A 22,447-nucleotide genomic window follows, 5' to 3' on the forward strand; every position below is an offset into this window, starting at 1 on the left:
TACCAGAACCATGGCGTCCCTCCCAATGTGTGATCCCTCATGTATCAATCGAGCCATTGGGGCAAGCAGGTGTCTTGGTAACACAGGCATACCATTTGGGCCCACCATGACACCATCCTCACGTCTCGGTTTACAACCTTGTTCTTTCCATTTCTCTTTCTCTTCCCAGGGCGTCACATGCTGCCATTCTCTCACTTCATCCCAAGTAGGCACTTCTTCAAACATTCTAAGTTGGCAGCTGTTTCCAACCCCACCCCGATTGGGATTTATTCTCAGTCGATCCTGAGCACATTGTTTTGCCACCCGATCAGCGAAATCATTTCCCAATGATACAGGGTCAAGGCCCTTCTTATGAGCAACACATTTGACCACTGCCAATTCTTTTGGTAATTGGATTGCCTCTAAAAGGTCTTGGACAACCTTTCCATTCCGAATGGGGGTACCTGAGGAAGTCAGGAATTCTCTTTGTAGCCATAATTGGCCAAAGTCATGCACAACCCCGTAACAGTACTGACTATCAGTATACACTGTTACTTTTTTATCTTTTCCCAATTTGCAAGCTCTTATCAGGGCGATCAATTCGGCTACTTGTGCAGACTTTACTCCAAATAGATAAGATGCTTCCTCAATTTTGTATAAAGTGACCACAGCGTAAGCAGCACTTAGGCCTCCTAGTTCATGTCTTAGGCAGGAACCATCCACAAACCATTCCTCATCATGTACAGGTAAAGGAGTTTCTTTAATGTCTGGGCGGGGTTTAGTACTGAACTCTGTCAGGTTAATGCAGTCATGCTCATTATCTCCCTTATCTTCCATTACCATTGAGTCAGGGAGTAGAGTGGCAGGGTTTAAAATGTTACATCGGGTAATAACGATATTTGCAGCACCCATGAGAATCCTCTCATATTTAGTCAGCCGACTAGGGGTGAGATACTGAGTTTTTGTACGAGCCAATAGGATCACAACTGCATGTGGAACATATACAGTTACAGGATGTCCCATAATGATAGACTCACTTTGTTCTAAACTGGTGCAAGTTGCAGCTACAGCTTTTAGACATCCAGGTAGTCCAGCAGCCACTGGATCCAAAGTGGCAGAAAAATATGCCACAGGCCTTCTGGTCAACCCATGCTCCTGAGTCAGGACTGACAATGCACAATTGTCACGAGTGTCACAGAATAAGCGAAACTCCTTGGAGTAGTCAGGCATTCCTAGAGCAGGGGCTGTACACAGGCAATTTCGCAACTGTGTGAAAGCTGTTAGGCTCTCGTCATTCCATTCAACTGGGTCCTTTGCTCCTCTCTTTGTCATCTGAATCAAGGGCTTTGCAAGGACTGCGAATCCCACAATCCATTGCCTGCAGTAACCTACAACTCCGAAGAACATTCTGATTTCTTTCTGAGTACGGGGTAACTGCATATTTTGAATTATTCTGACTCTCTCTGAGGTGACTTTTCTGATACCTTTTTCTATCTGGTGTCACAGATATTTCACTGATTTCGAACAGAACTGTAATTTCTCAGGGGCCACCTTATGTCCCTTTTCACTCAGGTGATTCAGTAGGGCAATGGTGTCAACCACGCAATCCCTATGGCTTTTAGACGCCACCAATAGGTCGTCTATGTACTGTACCAAAACAGATTTTCCAGGTAAGACTAAAGTTTCAAGGCATTTTTTCAAGATCTGATTAAAGATAGAGGGGCTTTCTGTGTACCCCTGGGGGACCCTGTTCCAGACATACACGTTACTGTTGAAAGCAAATGAGAAAAGAAATTTGCTATCTGGATGCAATGGGATCGAAAAGAAAGCATGACATAGGTCTATCACAGTGAACCATTCAACATCCCAGGGAATCTGATACAGGATGACTGCTGGGTTTGGGACAATAGGACAGCAAGGAACCACAATTTTGTTTACCTTTCTCAGGTCCTGTACTACTCGATACTTGCCATTGGGCTTTTTGATGCCCATAATGGGTGAATTACACGGGCTACTCATTACTTCCTGTATGATGTTTGCTTCTAGCAATTTTTGTACTTCAATGGCAACACCTGCTCTCACTTCGGCACTCATTTTGTAAGGCTTAGTGTTAGGGTAAACTGCATTTTCCTTCATTGTTATCTGTATGGGATCTACGTTTTTCATTAACCCTACATCCTTTCCAGTAAAGTCCCACACTTCTGACTTCACTGTCTGCTGGAGTTCTTCAGGTAAGTCCTGTATAGTCATTCGTTTTATTTCTGAGTCAGGTCTAATTAGCATTAGCTTGTAGATACCGTCCTCATCAGGTGTTAGAATTTCGACGCCCTTTGGTGTGCAAAAGATGGTACAATTCATTTTGCACAGCAAATCACGTCCCAGTAAATTTACCGGACTGGTATCACAGACAACAAATCTGTGCATTTGTTTAAAGTTTCCAATTGAGATTTCCATGGGTTCGGTAACAGGTGTACTAATCAATTGATTAGATACTCCTACTACTTGGATTGCTTCTCCCGAGAGGGGTAGGTTTGGAAAGTCCACTGTTCTCACAGTAGAACGGGTAGCACCAGTGTCCAATAGAAAGGTGACATCATTTCCATCAACCTTTCCTTCAATGTATGGCCCTGACTGGTCTACCGGCAAAGAGGCGCCAAGTACGCACTCCTCGTCCTCCCCTCTCAGGCCCCGTCAGTATTGGTCATCACAGAAAAAGGTGTCGCTCAACAAATACTGCGAAGTTGCTGTATTTCTATCCTCATTGCCTCCCCAGACTTCTACATCATCACCCTGTGGTGACTTCCCTTTAAATATAGGCTTTGGCGCTCGAGGCACTTGAATCGTTTTTACCTGTTGCTGGGTCTTTCTTTGCTTTTCATTCTGCGTCTGTGGAATTAAATCAGGTGTTTGGGCATTATCAACTTGTAAATACGGACACTCGTCTCGCCAATGTCCAATTTCTCCGCACTGATGGCAAGGAAATTTCTTTTTGGCTTCCTCTCTACTCATTTTAGGTCGGGGCTTTCCTCCATTCCCTCCCCCAGGACCTTGGTTCTGAGCAACTTTATTTAATTTACTCAGCTGCTTTTCCTGTTGTTCTGCGAGCTTTACTTGAGCCCACATCACTTTCTCCTTCAGGGCCTTTTTCTTTTCTGCCATTTCGTCCTCACAGTATTTTGCGTACCGTAGGACCTCATCTATCTTTTTGGTATGCCAACAGATTTTATTATCCTTTATCCACTGACAAATTTCGGGTCTTAAACCGTTTACAAACCTGTAAATGAAGTGGGTCATGTCCTTCATCTCGATGTTATCTATACCACTGTATGTTTTGAACACCTGCAACAGCCTTTCATAAAACGAGTGCACTGTCTCGTCCCTTTCCTGCGTGGTTCTATCTATTTTGGTCCAATCAGTTTCCTTTGCAGGTACTTTTATTTTCAAATGTTGAATTACCTGTTCATACTTCCTCATCACTTCCTTCGATGGTTCCCCTGTTTTGTCGTCTCTCGGGTATTCCTCACTAGGCCAGGCTATGGCTATCTTACACTCAGTCCACAGATCTACAGGGACCACTATGTCGAAGAACCCATCCAGGTCTTTCAATAGGCATTTCTGCACTTTTACGAATCTTTCTACCTGCCGGTACCAATCGACTGGTTTTTCGCGTAATTTTGGGAAGTCATTTGTGAAGGACACAATATCCTGTCGAGACCATGGGACATGTACATATTTTCCCCCTGGTACTTCACGCATAGGGCATAACTGTTCTGGTTTCTCAGCTTCTCTTAGAGCGAATTCGGGAGTTACCTGCCTAGACCTGGCTTCATCTTTCTTTCGAGCCCACCTGGCTTTCCACTTTTCCACATCTCCCCATTTCTGCAACACTGTCAATAGTTCCTTGACCTGTGCCTTTTTTCCTGACACATTCAGGTTTTCTAAATCTTTGTCTGAAAATTCTGCTCGGTAGGGTTTCTGCAAGGGTTTCGATTTTGAAATGTCTATTCCCATACTAGCAGCAGTATCGGTCAATTTTTCATGAAGTACTCGGACATTGCGGGTAAGACTTTTGCACATAAACAACAGTTCTTCTTCAGAGTAGGTATTTAATCTGTCTAATCCTACGTTTCCTGCCATTAATTCTTCTATTTCTACTCTCAGTTTGTAGAGGTCTAAAGGTTTCGTTTGCGAAGTTTGTTTCTATAATTCTTGACTCCATCTTTCAATTTCCTCAGGTGTGACCAAGGTGACACTTCTAGTACCCGAAGTCGATTCCATTTGAATCTCCCTCGCATTGAAAGGATTATGTCTTTTCTGCATTCTTTTTCCTGTATTCCTAATGGGCAGATCTAGCAGTGAGACTTCAGACTCACACTCACTCGTCTGTTCATCTACAATTAAGGGTTCTGGTCTGGGCTGTGCTATGACGGGAGTAATGACTGGAGGTTTTGGACTTTCATGCCGATCCCCGTACAATGAAACTACGGGTCCGATTGTTACTGGGATTGTCAATGCTTCAGGACTGGTATTTAACTGGGTCATTTTCTGAACGATCTCAGCTCTCTGTTTTGCTAGAACCTCCCGCTCCTTTTCTTCCAGTAATCTCTCTATGGATTTGTCATGTAACACCTGCGGGGTTAGTGTGGGAGCATAACTTGGGCAGTGGGATGAGTCTCACTAGGTCCTTCACCATAATTTGGTCTTGGGAATAAACTTCCTGTACCTAGGGATCTTCTTTCTTCCTCATACTGTGACTGTAATAACGGCATTCCTGAACTTGAGGGTCTCATCTCGCCTCCATAGGGAGGTCGAGAACAAAAATCTCCTTCACGGGAATATCCTGTCTCCCCACTAGCTGACATCCTGGGGTAAATGTTTCTGGTATCCACTGGTCCTAGACTCTCGGTATAGGGAGGAATGTGGTAACCCCCTCCTACACTTGCGGACCTAACTTCTTCCTGAGGAGGAAGTCTTCGGGAAATATCTCCTGCACTGGAAGGTCGATGTCCCTCATTATAAGGAGGCGGACTTCTTGTACATAGGTCATCTAACAATTCATCATCTGACTCTCCGATGGGTACCCAATGTTTAGATTTTTCCAACCGTTTCTGTCCCCCAGTAGGATCATCTGCTGGCATCATGGGAAACAATCCTTCCACTATCATATTCTGCCTCCACTGTTTCATCTTTTTAGCTCGTGCTTCCTGTTTCAATTTTGGATACAATGTAGTTAACCCTTTGTCCATCCGTGGCTTATCCCTTTCGAAAGCCTCGATTTCCCATTCCTCTAGTGCTTCATACTGCGTTAATCTAGGTCTGGGATGTAAATCATTCATTCGGGTTCTCAAATTAAATAGAATTCTGCTGTTAAATGTTCCATCTAACGGAAAAGCCAATACTCCGTCATCTTTCGTGTATTTCACCCAATTCTCCAACCATACACATGTGTTGTACCCCTTATCGAACATCATGAAAGATGCGGGAGTGTTGGGTTGCGGTATGACAACACCTTCTCTAGTTTTAATCGGCTTGTCCTTTTTGAAATAATTCTTTACTTTATTTACAAGGGACAATTTTCTCTTATTTCCGTACATAATGTCGTATCTATTAGTCTTCCACTGATCTTTTCCAAACCCTAGGTATCTTGGTCTAGTCTCCGGAGTATACGAGTGCCACATACGATTTCTGCAAGCGGCTTTGTTTACAAGTCACTCCCAATCCAAATGCGTCTTTTATTTTCGTGCGGCCAATAAAATGCACGAGTTCAAATAATTTCGACCAATGGGTGCGCGGCCCTTTCGCGAGACAGTTCCCACGCTCCGGCGCTCGCCCCTCCTTTACAATTCCAGCTACGCTAGCAGCCCGCTGTGTCTACCAATCCCAGCGCGGCACGGAGTGACGTCAGAGCCGCTTCGTGACTGACTCCCTCCTTCACAAGGTAACGGAAACTTTCTTTCTTTCTAAAGTGCTTAGTGCTTGGTTATTTTACAACGAATACACATTCGCCACCGTGCTCAAGTGTCTAGACAGGAAAGAATTTGTTTTGCTGCAAGTAAACTACTTCCATTTACTTTTCACTCACTACGAGTAGATCTCTTCTGCCTACCCTTCACACTAGCATTGGAGAACCTGTTACTTCCCTAGACTCATCCACTTCTCCGGGATATATCTGAGACTAAGGTTTCCCTAGCGAACCCCTTTGCTTTCACTCGAGCTCCGATGAACCTGCTACTCTTCCGATGTGACCCTGACTAGGTTACGCCACAATGGGAATTTTGCCAATGAACCTCGTTACTAACATTTATTCGATCATATATTCAGAAAAACCCTAGTTAGTGCTTCCAGTTCTACCTAACCTGCACCAACTTTCCTTAAAACAGGTGACCTCAAAAGCGAATGGATTCTATTCACCACTCGCTATTCAATTCCCCGGGGCTTCCTAACAACATGCAAGACGTTTTACGTACAAATGGATTAATACATATAACAGTATAATAAGAAGAATAACAATTTTAAAACATTTCATAATTTTTCAAAGTAAACGATTTTCAAGTGAGTGATCAATTTCCCTTGAAGCGCCTACTCTTATAGCAGCATCCGACTTAGCTAGACTAACTAGTCCTACCTAACCTTTAACTATTCCCTAACCATCCTCGATGCTACCAGAAAATTACTGCTAGAGATCGCGGGTCACCCGACCAATAATTTCGCCACTTCTGGCTTCGGGCCCATATACTTTACTTTATCATATACATTGATCAGATGACCACACAATCTACTACCAATAATTGTGAGTTCCTTTTCGATTTATTTTCAGTGTACCCAACTTACCATCCACCGTTATGGGTACCTATGACCACGATGGGTCAGGGAGCTAGCTGTAAAAAGAAAGGCAGCAAAATACAAACCCAACTTTTATACTTTATTTTATGAAATGACCACGGACAACTGGAAGTTTTGAAAAGTTTATCTTAAATTCAAATAAGGGCAGTCATACAGCTTTATCAATAGAATACTAGTGCGACAGGGAACCCGCTAAGTGAGAGGAAAACTAAGATAAGGGGCAAGTGAACACGCCATAAATCTGAGTTACTTTTAGCCAGTTTACGAGAGAAAAACCAAGACCATATCAGGAAGTTGCAAACTGCAATACAGAAAATGATTTCAAAAAGGTAGGGTAACATAGGAACACGCTATGAAATCAAAATGCAAATGACTTTATGAAATGCAATGGTTGCAGGAGAAAGCATGGAAAATTATCACGTGCAAAGGTATGTCTTTATTGAAGCAAAGACAGAAAAATAGAAAGGTGCAGTTTTAAGAATTTCAGAGCAATATTTACCTAGACTGGTGTGAAAACCAACCCTGGCCACGGGTCAGTTAAGGACAGGAAAACCCTCAAGGAAGGATAACCCTCAGTGGGACAGCAGGTGCAGAATGGACACCCCAGGACAGGACAGGAAACCCAGATTCGGATCAGGACAGGACCACCAGGATACGACCAGCACCCGCAGTTCGGAAGCAACGCCTGCGCTCCACCCTCTCTGCAGCTATCAGTCAGGACCCCGATTGGGTCAGCGAATTCCCCAGCAAAGTGCTCCGCCAGCACTTAAGGTTCAGTAAAACCTTCAGAGTCTATGGTCAGATTTTGGACAGAGTGCTCCGCAGCACCTCTGTATCAAGTCACCTATTGAGTGCGTTGGGTCAGTGACAGGTCAGCTATTCAGACAAGTCGGACAATTTTCCCTAGATGAACCCAGGGTAGATATACTGTTTTGGGACAGGGTACCTGTAAAGAAGATATCTTCAATCCAAGTTATATAGTTGAAGTAAGTCTTTATTGGTCAAAAGTGAAGAGACCTCCAGCTCCTTCCACAGCTCTCTCTGTACTGTCTGCTATTCATATTATAACATTCCAACTACCTAGCAACATGCCCACAATTCCAAGAAGCTTAGATCCCAACACATCTCCCCCCCATTACAATATTAGAAGGGATGCATAAATGAAATATATAAAGAAAAATACAGCATACAGGAACATATAAAAGTCTATGGAGCATTACACTTTGCAACATTGCCACAGCTCCAAGCAGAACCATCATTTAGAATGAGAACATTTTTCTTCACAATCTTTACCTGTTTAGGTTGAGAATATTTACTTTCTCCCTTGGTTACAATACCACATTTCTTCGTTACTACCCAATCACCAACACATATATTCGGATCTTTCACCCTCATTCTGAGATTGTACGAACGTGTAGAATCACGCTGCTTATTAGTAACATAATCCTTCACACTTGATCGGTCAACCCACACACATTCTTTGTTCTTGAGCCAACCCGGAACTTCCTTCAAACCAGGCTCACGCCCTTTTAAAGAGACAAATGGAGAGATACCAGTGACCGAATGTGTTGTTATTCTGTAAGACCAGATCATTTTCTTAAGCTCCTCAGCCCACATCAAACCATTCGCCAATGACAACTGTATGTTCTCCATCAACAATCTATTAATCCTTTCCACAAGGCCATTGGCCTGTGGTCTAAACAACGCAACTTTCTCATGACAAATTCCCATGCCATCTAAAAATTCCTTCATTTGTCTCGTTACCAGCTGCACACCATTATCCGAAACCAAAGTTTTTGGAATACCTTCATTTAAAAATGTCCTTTCCAAAAAACGTATTACCCTCTTCGTGTCAATACTTTCAGTAGACTCCTTTACGAGCCATTTAGAATGATAGTCTACTAGAACCATTATGAATCTATTGCGAGTACCCAATTTGGAAATTGGTCCCAAGAAATCAATCGCTAACCTCTCCCAGGGCCGTACCGGAAATTCAACACAGGAAAGAGAAGGCTGCCTAATGACTTTCATTTTATCGCTAGCAGCACACGCATGACAATTCCTAACCAATTCATCAATCTCACCATCCATCCCTGGCCACCAATAGGATTCGCGAATTCTTCTCTTGGTCATGTTCCTTCCCAAATGGCCTTCATGTGCTATATTCATGATCTTTGACCTAAGATTGCATGGTGGTATCAATCGGTTTCTCCTCCATAACTTCTCTTCGGATACACTTAATTCAGCTTCAACATTATAGAATCCCTTCAAGCGAGTGTCAATAGAGGATTCTCTAGGCCATCCCCCAGAGACATATTTCATAACCAAAGGAATTATTTGATCATCTGCCATGGCAGAATCCCAATCACTTTTAACAAAAGCAAGAATCTCATCACAACTAACCACAGGATCTTCTACTTCAATCAATTCTACTAAGTCTATAGGCATTCTAGATAAACAATCCGCAATAATATTTTTCTCCCCTTTTACATATTCCATCTGAAAATTGTAATCAAGCACCAATAAAATCCATTTCGATATCCTAGGGGTGACATTACCCTCCAAACCTCTACCTCCTTTAAATAAATGCACAAGGGGCTTATGATCTGTGCGCATTCTGAAGGGCAAACCCCAAAGAAAATATCTAAAGTGTTTAATTCCCCACGTGCAAGCAAGAGCCTCCCTCTCAATAACCGAGTAAGATACTTCTGCACCCTGCAACCTTCTAGAGGCAAAACCTATAATTCTTTCTACACCATCAGATATCTGAGAGAGCACAGCCCCAAGTCCCACAGCACTAGCGTCAGTGGTAACCAAAGTCTTGGCCTTAACATCAAAATGACCTAAGGTAGGTGCATGAACAATTCCTACTTTCACACGCTTGAAGGCATCCTCACACTCTTGATCCCATTCAAAAACCACACCATTCTTCATCAAACGCCTTAAAGGCTCGACCACTTCCGAAAAATTTCTAATGAATTTAGAACAATATTCAGCTAATCCTAAAAAGGATCTTAGCTGATCTTTAGTTGTTGGTGTAGGAGCATCATTAATTGCAGAAATTATACTTTTTTTTGGCTTAATACCTAAACCTGATATCTCATGACCCAGATACGTTACACAATCTCTCTTTAATTGACATTTTTCTTTCTTTATGGTCAAACCATTAACTTCCATACGTTCCAAAACTTGTGTTAAAATCCTATCATGATATTGACAATCCTTTCCAACAACCAACACGTCATCCTGAAAACATAATACATTCTCAATTCCTCTCAAAACTTTCTCCATTACTCTCTGAAACACTGCTGACGCTGAAGCCAACCCAAACGGCATTCTGCAATATCTGAATGCCCCTAGTGGTGTCACAAATGAGGTAAGGTGCCTTGATTTTTCGTCCAAGTCAATTTGGTGGTAGGCTGCAGACATGTCAATCACACTGAATATCACACCCCCACCCATGGCACTTAACATCTCAGAAATATTAGGCAATGGTTGCCTATCAACCCATATATTCTTATTTAGGTCGCGTAAGTCTACACAGAGACGAATTTTGGTTCCACCATCCTTGGGCGCGACTACAATGGGGGCGAACCACTCAGATGCTTCAATAGGTTCTATAATCTTCAGATCTAATAATTTGTCCAATTCTACTTTCAGGGGTTCTTTCATCAAGTGTGGTAAATTTCTTACTTTATGAACCACAGCCACTGCATTCTTTTTAAGAATAATCTTATGAGAAAATCCCTTTAACTTTCCTAATTTTTCAGTAAAAACATTAGGAAATTTCATCATCACATCTGTTTCAAAAGTATCAATATTAAGAACAGAGAATGAAGAAACAGGTTCAGAAGCATTGGGATTTAGTACTATTCCTAGATCTTTCTGATGACGCCAGCCAAGTAAGTTAGACCCTTGCTTAGTGAGATATACTCTCCCAAATACCTTTTTGTTTTGAAATGTGATTACCATCCATTTGAGACCTAAGATGTCAATGGTCTTTCCACCATATCCTACAGCTCTTATATCTGGAGGAGCCCAAGAATTGAGATCCACATCACCGTCCCAAACCTCAACATACATATTTTTGGACAACAAAGTATAAAGGCTTCCAGAATCCACCAGCATATTAACATTCCTAGTTTGAGGATGCCTAGGATCTCTAGAATCGAAATTGATCAAACAATGTGGCTTCTCAAGTTTATCAGTACTCTCAGTAGCCACACCCACAAGACATATAGGATCTTGTGTGCAAAGACAGTCTTCACTCAAAATTAGTCCATCTACACACAGCATTAAATTCTCAACATTTTCACAAGAGTAATCAATTTCATTAACATATTGCGTCTTAGCATTGCAAGCTTTAACCACATGACCTCTTTTCCCACATCCTCTGCAAATTGCATTCCTGGCTGTACAACGAGGACTTGATGCAATATGTCCTGGAGATCCGCATCTATAACATTTTACAAGACGTGAATTACCTTGTTGCCCAAAATTAGGGGGACGATAATTTGGGGGATTGTAATTTGATAACTTATTGTTTTTAGAATCAAACTTCCCAATATTCTTGACAACTTTAGTTTCGTCAACAAAGGCTTGAGTTTGAGACTTTATACTGGAATCAGATTCTTTTGTCATATTATCTTTCGACATTACAGAACCAGAACATTTATCCATTTCCTTTATCCATAAGTTAGTATTTTCTATAGCTTTAACAATTTCAATAGCTTCTTCTAAGTTACAATCCTTACTTAGTAACTTCTCTCGCACTCTTTTGTTATTGGTGCACCTAACAATTTGATCACGGATTAAGGAATCCGTTAAATCTTTGAATTGACAATTGAGTGACAATCCCCGTAAGGCTGCCACATAAGTTGCCACATCTTCATCAACTTTTTGAGTTCGACAAAAGAACTTGTGTCTTTCTAAGAGAGTATTGATTTTTGTGACAAACCTTTTCTCTAGCATCAACATACTCATGTCATAGACATTAGCAGCATGACCATCTCCCACACCTAAAGATATCTCAGGCAAATCTTCGTATAATCTTCTACCTTCCACCCCCAAGTTGTGAAGAAGAATAGCTTGTTTGCGAACAGGACCATATTTGTCCGCACCAGACGCTAAAACATATGTGAGGAACAATTTCTTCCATTCATTCCAAGGTATTGGGGGTTCACCAGGAGTAGGGAGGAAGGAGGGGGGGGTAGAAAAGGTTTGATCACCCATGGTAAGTAGTTATTAGACGTTCGTGAGTAACCAATAACACTTTTGTAAATAATCAATATTACCTCTGCGAACAATCAAAAGCACTTTTGTAAATAATCAATACTACCTTTGTGAACAATCAATAGCACTTTTGTAAATAATCAATACCACCTTTGTAAATAATCAATAGCACCTTTTACAGCATTTTGACTCCCTTTGTTTTTTAAATCAAAGAAATTTTTACTTTAAGAGAGTAAATACTCAAAGTGGAAGTAACAGTCTGATCAGGGGCGAAAACGGCAGTTCAGCAGTACTTTAATCCAATCGGGGAATAAGTCGGCAGTTCAGCAGTATGAATTCCGTTCATCCGGCAACCAGGACGATAACGCGCTAAAGGTGAGCTTTTCAAGTACTAGACTGCTTGTAAATAGAAAAGAAGCTTCCTGGACAACTAAGATGGCCGCCACGCTGGATGTATGACGGAATGACGCTTCCACGTAGGCGCTTGCGAAGAATCCCAAAGAAAAATGGCCGCCACGTTGGATTACGCAAATGACGTCTTCAAAGTCATGGAGGACGTAATCAAGCCGGTGACATCCGCAAGTTCCGAGGCTGGAGCGGGTTCTGGAGCTTCTTGAGGCGGCGGTTTTGAAATAGCGCGAGCAAGTAAGCAGGCATAAGTTGAAAGATGCAATTTGGGAAAAAATGTAGAAATCTTTAAAATCTTTCTCAAGGATTCAGCCTTTCTCAGGGATTCAGCCTTACCAAGATAGCGATAAAAACGCTTTGGTAATTGTCCATAAATAAAGCGAAAAGGTGGTAAGATAATGGAATGAAAAATCTTGTCGCACAGCTGCCAGTCAAAGAATTCGAATAAAGCTCAATTTATCTATCTACTTCCAGGATGTAGACAGAGAGCAGTGTGCAGGGTAAAAATGTACATACCACAAAGTTGCAGCCTTGAGAAGAAGAGTAAGTAGCATAGTTGGAGGAGCAAATTGTATACCACAGTCTAATCCAGTTGTGGTATCATCCAGGGGTGGAGGTCAATTCTAATCCCTGCCAGAGTATAGGGTTCCCTCGTCGCCAATGTAAAGAAGATATCTTCAATCCAAGTTATATAGTTGAAGTAAGTCTTTATTGGTCAAAAGTGAAGAGACCTCCAGCTCCTTCCACAGCTCTCTCTGTACTGTCTGCTATTCATATTATAACATTCCAACTACCTAGCAACATGCCCACAATTCCAAGAAGCTTAGATCCCAACAGTACCACCCCCCAAATGTTGCAAAGTGTCAGAATCCCCAATTTCGATTGGTCCTAAGGTAGGATTTGGTTAACACACCAATCAGAACAGACTATTACAAGCCCTACTTAGCATCCTAGGGTGCCGCCTAGCAAGATTTGGGTTCCCACGAGAAGTCGCACGGAATACAATGAAAACTTATACAATTGTTACAATATAGGAACATTTGCTCCATCCTCCTGGGTCAGAGGTAGTTCTCCCAGGAGCATCTTGACTGTGGCTGCCAGCTGGCTGAGTTTCACGGTCCAAGTTTGTCTCTGGCCTTGCATCTGGAGCATGTGCAGAAAGGACCTTCAAAATGGCTCACGACCCATTCGGACCCCCATTTCCCGCGATACATGAAAAGTAAGCGAAAACAAATTAGTACATAAAAATAAATGAATGTATTACATGTCATGATTTCGTACTTTAGCTTCATCATTATAAAAATATACTATGCGTTTAATGGTAAGTGCAACGAACAATTTCACAAGAGCAGCAGCACAAGGTTTCACTACGTTATCATATTACGCATGCGCACCCTTTCCCTCCAAAACTATCTCTACACGAAGTCACGTGAGTGTGACTGACGCATGCGCAGAAGAGGAAAGTCAAGCAGCGGCCATTTTAAAACACGGATTAATCGTATTAGTAAAACACATAGGCAAGCTTCTCTATCATACATATATATCAGAAATAAAAGATATTAGTAAAACATACAATTCGTTACGAGGTTACAACGGTTTCGAGGTTCATGAATCGAGCAAGTCGCGATGCGAAATCTTGCTCTATCAGCAGGAAAAGGGTAGGCAGGTAGTCTAAATTCAGGATAGAAGTTTGTTAGTTACCGTTGCAGGAAGGCAGGTAGGAAACAGGGTGTCATTGGGGGGAAAAAGTTTTAACTGCAATATTGTGTAATGTTGTTGTTATGTTAATGCCAGGGTGGGGGAGCGGTTGAGGGGATCGTAGGGAAGGGGGGTGGATCCGGGGTCAGCTATTTGATGTATAGCAAGGCTTTAGTTTTGTAAGGCAGTTGCCAGTTGGTTATTTTGTAATATGCACCTGTTTCAATAAAGCAGCCTGTTTCACACACAAAATAGGTCTCGGTTTGGCTTGCCTGCCTCCCTCCCAAGAGGGGCTTGGGGGGCAGCTGAACGTAGTAAGGTCTGCCCCCGGGCAGTTTGGGAGGGGTCTTGGCTGGCCAGATTGGCCATTTTGTGGTTTTGGGCTTTTTCGGGGTGTAGCCCAATTATAGCCCAATTGTAGCCCAATTATAGCCCAAGCAGCCCAAGTAGCCCTATGCTTAAATAATCCTATGAGGGGATTTGCCAGCCACCATTTTAGGTTTTGGTGTTTTAGATTTTGGTGACCTGGGGGCCAGGTTTTGGTGACCTGGTGGCTGGCAGCAGGGTAGCTAGTAATAGTTTTCTTGGTCCCACCCTCCCATCCCTCTTTTTAAGAATTTTAGCTGGGTGGAGTCTTTGGGGTTTATTCTTTGGTTTAGGCCAGGTTTGTGGACACAGGTGCATAAGGGATCTTATGGAGGTTGTCGCTTGAAACAGGTGCTTGCGAGGTTTAGTAAAGCTGGCCAGGTTTGGCACAGGGTTTTAGTTAAGTATTGGAAGTTTGTGAGCAGGGACAGGAAAAGGGTAGGCAGGTAGTCTATGTTTCAGGATAGAGGTTTTTTAGTTACAGTTTCAGGAAGTCAGGTAGGGAACGGGGTGTCATTGGGCGAAAAAGTCTTAATTGCAATACTGTGTAATGTTGTTGTTATTTCAATGCCAGGGTGGGAGAACTTTGAGGGGATCATAGGAGCAGGGGGGATCAGGGGTAAGCTATTTGATGTATAGCGAGGATTTAGTTTTGTAAGGCAGTTGCCAGATGGTTATTTTGTAATATGCACCTATTTCAATAAAGCAGCCTTTTTCACACACAAAATAGGTCATGGTTTGGCTTGCCCCCCTCCCTCCCAAGTGGGGATGTGCCACAATGGAATGGGTAAAGGGCTGAACAATGATGTGCCCTGGTTCCTGACCGGCGCTGCCACTGAAACACCAAATCGCAACACCCTTTCACTTTTTTCAGGCCTTCAAGGATATCACAGAAAAAAAGGAAGGACCAGGTCACGCTTCATTTGAATGGACAACAGGAAATCCTATCCTGATTGGTACAACAGAACAGGAAGGGGAGGAGTCTTTCCCGGATACTACTCCTACAAGGCCCTTAAATCCGAGTGCGGGAGACCAAGGGCGTGTCGGTGCTCAGGATTACCCTGCGACTGGAGAATACCTGGGAACTGACATACTGTACGGAGTCCAGGGGGATGAAGTTGCTGACGTGAGGATCTGTGCACGGCAGGAGGGCTGCCGGTAGCATGGTTTGCCCAGCCCACGCCGCTCGCTCTGGAACGTGACCTATTGCTATTCCAGCACGGGTGGATAGAGGGGCCACACAAGGGTCTACTTGAAACCTAAGATAAGGCCCACATTGGAAATTCAGTGTTAACTGAGGGGGAGGTGGAGTGTCATAAATTACAGACATGTTTTCTTTTCTTCTTTTGTTAGATTTCTCATGCTGCATGAAACTCTTTCACTCGTCCTAAAGTTGCCAAGCCACGGTAAAGATTGGGAATCTCTTCTGAGATTAGTAGGAGCTGGCGATTTATCCCGGTCTAAAGCAGCACCTTTAATGACCCCCCCTTACTCACTTGACATGGATGGAATTTGAGCCGGGCCATCAACATGAACATGTTATTTACCTTTGGTAACGCTTTTTCTGGTGGATACAGTATCTGCCTGTGGATTCCTCACCTTGTGAATATCCCCTGTGCCAGCAGCATTCGGAATGTTTTTTGTAGCTCTCCACGCCGACGAGGACGACGTCACAATAGCATGGCTCTGCTCATGGCTCCGCCCTTTTTATTCCGTGCCTTCGTGGCATACGGGCGGACCGACAAGAATTATATATAGTATACACAGTACACAGTATTCAAACTAACACATACAGTGTGAAATCAATGCAGGAAAGCAAAAATAATAATACACTTCCTTTGAAAGTAACAGATAGATATATAACATTGTCACTATTGCAGGTTTACAAGGGTGGACAACGGGGAGGCGGGTGGGTCAGTGAGAAATCCACAGGCAGATACTGTATCCACCAGAAAAAGCGTTACTAAAGGTAAGTAACTAGTTCATCTGATGGAGACATCTGCCAGTGGATTCCTCACCTTGTGAATAGAGTCCCACAGCATACCCCACTCCCGGAGGAGAGTGTCCATTCTTCTATACCAAAAAGTCCTGTAGGACGGAGCACGCAAAATGTCCGTCCCTCCTCACTTCGGATTCAAAGCAGTAATGCTTTGCGAAAGTGTGGAGGGAGGCCCAAGTTGCCGCTCTAGAAATGCCCTCCACAGGAACATCTCTAGACAAGGCAGATGTAGAAGACTTGGCTCTGGTAGAGTGAGCTCTAATACCCTCTGGAGGTTCCTTACCAGCCAAAGAGTCACAGATCTTGATGCACAATAAGAGTGCGCTTGTGTACCGCTCTGCTTTTCCTGCGGCCAATGAAGCCCACGAAGAGCTGGTCATTCACACGATAGTCTTTATTCCTATTGAGGTAAAAACTCACCGTACTCTTAGGGTCCAGGCGGTGAAGCCGCTCCTCCTCCTTGGAAGGGTGAGGGGGAGGATAAAAGGTAGGAAGGGTAATGGACTTCCCCAGATGGAAGGAAGTTACCACCTTAGGCAGAAAAGCAGCCCTGGTCCTGAGTTCCATCCTATCAGCATGAATGGTCAAGAACGGGGGTTTCGAACTCAGAGCTTGAAGCTCACTTACCCTCCTTGCTGAGGTAATGGCAACAAGAAATACTGTTTTAAAAGACAATAGTCTCAAGGGACAATAGTGTAAGGGCTCAAAAGGAGAACCCATCAAGTAGGTTAAGACAGGATTTAAGTCCCATTGAGGCACAATAAAGGGAGTGGGCGGAAATTTATTAGTAAGGCCCTTAACGAACCTTTACTCAGTGGGTGATTTAAATAAGGACAGATGATCCGGCAAGCAAAGGAACGCCGACAAAGCTGATAAATAGCCCTTCACAGTAGCCACAGAAAAGCCCTGATGGGCTAGAGAGAGAGCAAACTGAAGGATGTTGGATAAACAAGCCCTCAAAGGATAAATGAACTTCTCTCCATACCAATTGACAAATTTGGACCACCTGTAGGAATAGATAGACTTGGTGGAGTGTCGCCTGGCCGATAAAATAACCTCCAACAAGTCAGGTGGAAGAGAGAAAGAGTTCAGGTTGCCCCGTTCAATCTCCAGGCATGAAGGTACAAGCTCTGGAGATGGGGGTGTAGAACCTGCCCCTGCGACTGCGAGAGGAGGTCTGCCCTGAGAGGGAGACGTAGTGGAGGGTGTGATGAGAGGTGAAGTAGATCTGTGTACCACACCCTTTCTTGGCCAATCCGGGGCGATCAATATGACTTGGGCCCAGTCTTGGCAAATCTTCCTCAGAACTCGAGGAATCAAGGGTATGGGAGGAAACACATAAATTAGTTGTGAGCCCCAACTCAACTGAAACTCGTCCCCCAAACCTCCCTGCATCGGATACTGGAGACAGCAGAATGACGGGCAGTGAGCATTCTCATGAGTGGCAAACAGGTCCACCAGAGGAGTTCCCCACGTCTGAAAGACATAACGAACTACCTCCGGATGGAGCCTCAACTCGTGGTCGGCAGAGAACTGCCGACTGAGACTGTCTGCACGTGCTTTCAGAACTCCAGCCAGATGATTTGCCATCAGACAAATCCAGTGGTCCTGAACCCAGGACCAGAGTCGCAGAGCCTCTCTTCAGAGATGAGGCAACCCTACTCCTCCCTGCTTGTTGACATACCACATCGTGGTAGTGTTGTCCGTCAGGACATGAACTGACTGACCGCGAAGGAAGGGAGGAAGGCCTTAAGCGCCAAACGAATCACCCGCAATTCTAGAAGGTTGATATGAAGCAAACTTTCCTCTGTAGACCAAAGACCCTTGATCTTCGGAGCCCCCAGATGAGCACCCCACCCTAGAGTGGATGCATCCGTTATCACTGTGGCCACCGATGGAGGAAGATGGAAGGGCTTTCCCTGAGACAGATTGCCTTCCAGGCTCCACCAAGACAGATCCACTGCAGTGTCTCTGGAGATCTTGATCGACTCCCTGAGATCCCCGTTGTGCTGATACCACTGCCTGCGGAGGAACCATTGGAGAGCCCTCATGTGCCAGCGTGCGTGATTGACCAACAGAATGCAGGAAGCAAACAGACGAACAGGCGAAGGACCTTCAGGCCTGGAATGACTGCTCCATTGTAAAACAAAGGAATCATTTCCTGTATGTCGAGAATCCTTTGAGGAGGTGGGAATGCTCGACACACAGTAGTGTCCAGTCCGCCCCTATGAACAGGTTGCGCTGAGAGGGCACCATGTGAGATTTGTACAACAGCTGGGTTGTCACCTGCAGGTGATGAAGCACCTTCTCTGGCGACTCCGCCTTGAGCAGCCAGTCATCCAGATAGGGGAAAACTGGAATACCCGATCTCCTAAGAAGGACTGCCACCACTACCATCACCTTGGTGAAGACTCAAGGTGCAGCAGTAAGTCCAAACGGGAGAACCGCAAACTGATAATGTTGCGACCCTACGGTAAAACGGAGATACTTCCTGTGCGACTTCAGGATTGGGATATGAAAATACGCATCCTGCAAGTCGATCGACACCATCCAGTCCACCTGTTGAGCATCTTGAACTTTTGCTGCTTCAGAAAAAGATTCAAGATCCTGAGATTCAGGATTGGATGTAACCTGCCATCCTTTTTTGTAATCAGGAAATACCAGGAGTAGCATCCCTGACCCCTTTCCCACTCTGGAACCACCTCTATCGCACCTTTCTTTAGTAATATAAGGACTTCCTCCTGTAGGAGAAGAAGGTGGTCCTCTGAACATGCCCCTTGGCAAGGAGGGTAATTTGGAGGGAATTCCCGAAAGGGAAGAGCATACCCATTTTCCACAAGATTTAAAACCCAAAGGTCCGTAGTGACTGATTCCCAATCTTATAGAAAATGGGTAAGCCGACCCCTCACAGGGCCCACATGATCCAGAATGCTGGATCTAGGGCTGCTTTGCTGTGGCAAGAGGATGGGAAGTAGAGGAGGAGGAGGAGGAAGGCTGATGACCTCGTGGATGTCCTCTGTTCTTGTCTCTGTATGATTTATACAGAGTATTTTGCTGCTGCTGAGGCTGCCTGTAGGTCCGAAAGGACGACCTTCCAAAACCTCTGTATTTTCCGTAACTGGAACCTCAAGGCTGCGCCTGCAGGCCTAAGGACTTAGCGGTGGCTTTGCTGTCTTTGAACCTCTGCAAGCTGGAATCTGCCTTCTCGCCAAACAGCCTGGAACCATCAAAAGGGAGGTCAAGAAGAGTCACCTGTACATTACATCCGGAGAGAACTCTGATGATCTGAGCCAAGCACTTCTCAATCTTGGCAACCGAAGAACCCATAATTCTAGCTACAGAGTCCGCAGTGTCCAGACCAATCTGTATCATCTGACGTGCAGCTGCTTGAGTGTCCGCCAAGACTACGTTAAAATTCTGTTTGTCCTCTTCAGACTTTTTAGGAGAAAGCTGTTTTGCAGAGTCCATAAGAGCATGTATGTAACGTCCCAAAAGACAGGTTGCATTTGCAGACTTTAAGGCCATACTGATGAAAAAACTTTTTGGGCAGATTGTTCTAACCTCTTAGAGTCTCTGTCCCCAGGGACTTGAAGAAAAGCCCCAGATGATTTTTTAGAACAAGCTGACTGCACCACAAGGCTCTCCAGAGAAGGATGAGATGTTAGGAAATCAGAATCTCCTGGAGCCGTCCGGTACCTCCTAGCAACAGACTTTAAAAACCGCTGGAGCTGAAAAGGGCATAATCCAGACTTCCAGCACTGGTTCGGTGATAGCATCATTAAAAGGCAGCAAAGGCTCTATCACAGTGGAGGGAGAATACAGAACCTCAGTTAAAATATTAGATTTAAACTCAGCTATCCGAAGATGTAGATCTAAAAGCTCTGCGGCTTTCTTAATCACTGTGTGGTACGGAGCCAGATCCTTAGAAGGAGCATCTGTAGAAGGAGGAAGTTCCCACTCCGGGGATGTATCTAGTCCACTTGCTTCGTTCAACCCCTAAAATAAGTCTTCCGACTCTTCAAGCTCACCTTCCTCCATTTCTTCTTCTGCTTGATAGTATTGTTCCTCCAAAACTCTCTGTGCCTCTCGCCTCATCCTCATCTTTGGAACCGGCATCGGCGGAGCCAGACACGACTCCGACGGATCCGGAGTCTGCGTCGAACTTGGATCCGGAGGCAAAGCCTGAGTTGAATGAGGTCGAGCTGATGGCGCCGGAGATGAAGGATATGGCTTTGATGTCCTCGGCGCTGGGAAATACCAAGACGGAGCCGCTGGTAGAAACGGCAAAAAGGGAGCCTGAGCATAAGCCTGAGGAACTCCCAGGCTAAAGGCCACAGGACACATGGGACCTGAAGGTGCTCCAGAGGGGTACATAGCTCTAGCAAAGACTCCATACATTGCATTCAAGTAATGTGATGGATCCGACCCTGAGCCAGGGAAAGGTGGGTAGGCCCCTGGGACAATCTCTGGCTCTGGCTGAGGCATTACTGGAGTTGGGCCAGCCGGCGCCGACGGTGGAGCCAATGGAACCACTGTTTCATCCGGAACCGGAGCTTCAGCCACTGTAACATGAGACTGAGCCGGTGTCGGAGAATGCGCCGGTGAAGCTTCAGGTGAAGCCGATAGAACAGGAGTACCTTGATTTGAGCCTGAAGGATGGAGAGACGAAGTCCTTACGATGTCGAGGTGCTGGTGAAGTCGACTTCGGAGCCATATCCTTGTCTGATTGGCGTCAAGAGCGTGTCTCTTCTTTTTCTTGTGCTTCTTCGACTTCGAAGCATGACCCGACGTCAACTTCGATCTCGCCCTCGATCTAGATCTTCTTCGACCTCTCTTCTCTTTTCTCATCTTTGCCATGAATAGTTTAGCTTCTCTCTCCTTCAAAGCTTTTGGGTTCATCTTATGACTGCAAGAGCAACCCTCGACATCGTGATCCGATGACAGGCACCAGACACAATCCTTGTGGGGGTCCGTGATGGACATATGTCGGTGGAGCTAGGACTAGCTTGCCCTTTGGGCTATTGGGCTATAAGATAAGACCCAATCCTCGGGTAGGAGCTAGAGGAGGAGGAGTGGGAATGATCTTTAGAGAGACAATAGATATTTCCCAGCTCGATATTAAATCTATCCCAGGTTGTGAATTAATGGGTTACTCTCTTAATGGTCACGGGGGCTCACTCTACTCAGGTCTGCTTTGCTATAGACCCCCAGCATGCGCCCTATCGGCTGTAACAGAGCTCGTTGATATTATTTACGATCTCTCTAATTCGCACACGAGGTTAATAGTGTTAGGAGATTTTAACTTATGGCCGGACGGTTCGACCGACTCTGCTTTTAAAGAGCTGGTTCAAGCTAATGGTAACATTCAGCTACAGCAGCTAGTACTCTCCCCGACCCATGTAAAGGGTCACGCACTGGATCTTATTTTTGCTGACGCTGACCAAGTGGTCATACGTAATATTCTTTCTCAGTGCTGGACGGACCATGCACTCGTCCACTTCTGTCTCTCACTTCCCACTTCATTATCTAAGAAAGGCAGCTTAGGGGCCACCAAGGTGAGCAGACAATGGTCTAAGCTCTTAAAACAATCTCCTCTCCCCACCCTGCTTCCAGAGGGCTTCGTTTTGTGTGACAATGCAGACGCGAGCTATGACACTCTTAGCCAGCGAATCCTAATATCATTGGATTCACTAGCTCCACTGCGAAAAACTAAAATCAGAACAAAACATGCAATGCCGTGGTTCTCAGAAGAACTCCATCAGCTCAAACTTCGGTGCAAACTGGCTGAGCGAAACTGGAGAAAGAAGTACCTTGAGGTAGATAGAGCCCTTTTTAAACAGGAATTGGTGCTGTATAAAGTCCGGATAAAACAGGCCAAGGCCAGTTTTTTGGAAGAATCATTACTGTCAGCGGTGAATAAGT

This window comes from Lissotriton helveticus, chromosome 5_1 (assembly GCF_964261635.1).
Source record: "Lissotriton helveticus chromosome 5_1, aLisHel1.1, whole genome shotgun sequence".
NCBI lineage: Eukaryota > Metazoa > Chordata > Amphibia > Caudata > Salamandridae > Lissotriton > Lissotriton helveticus.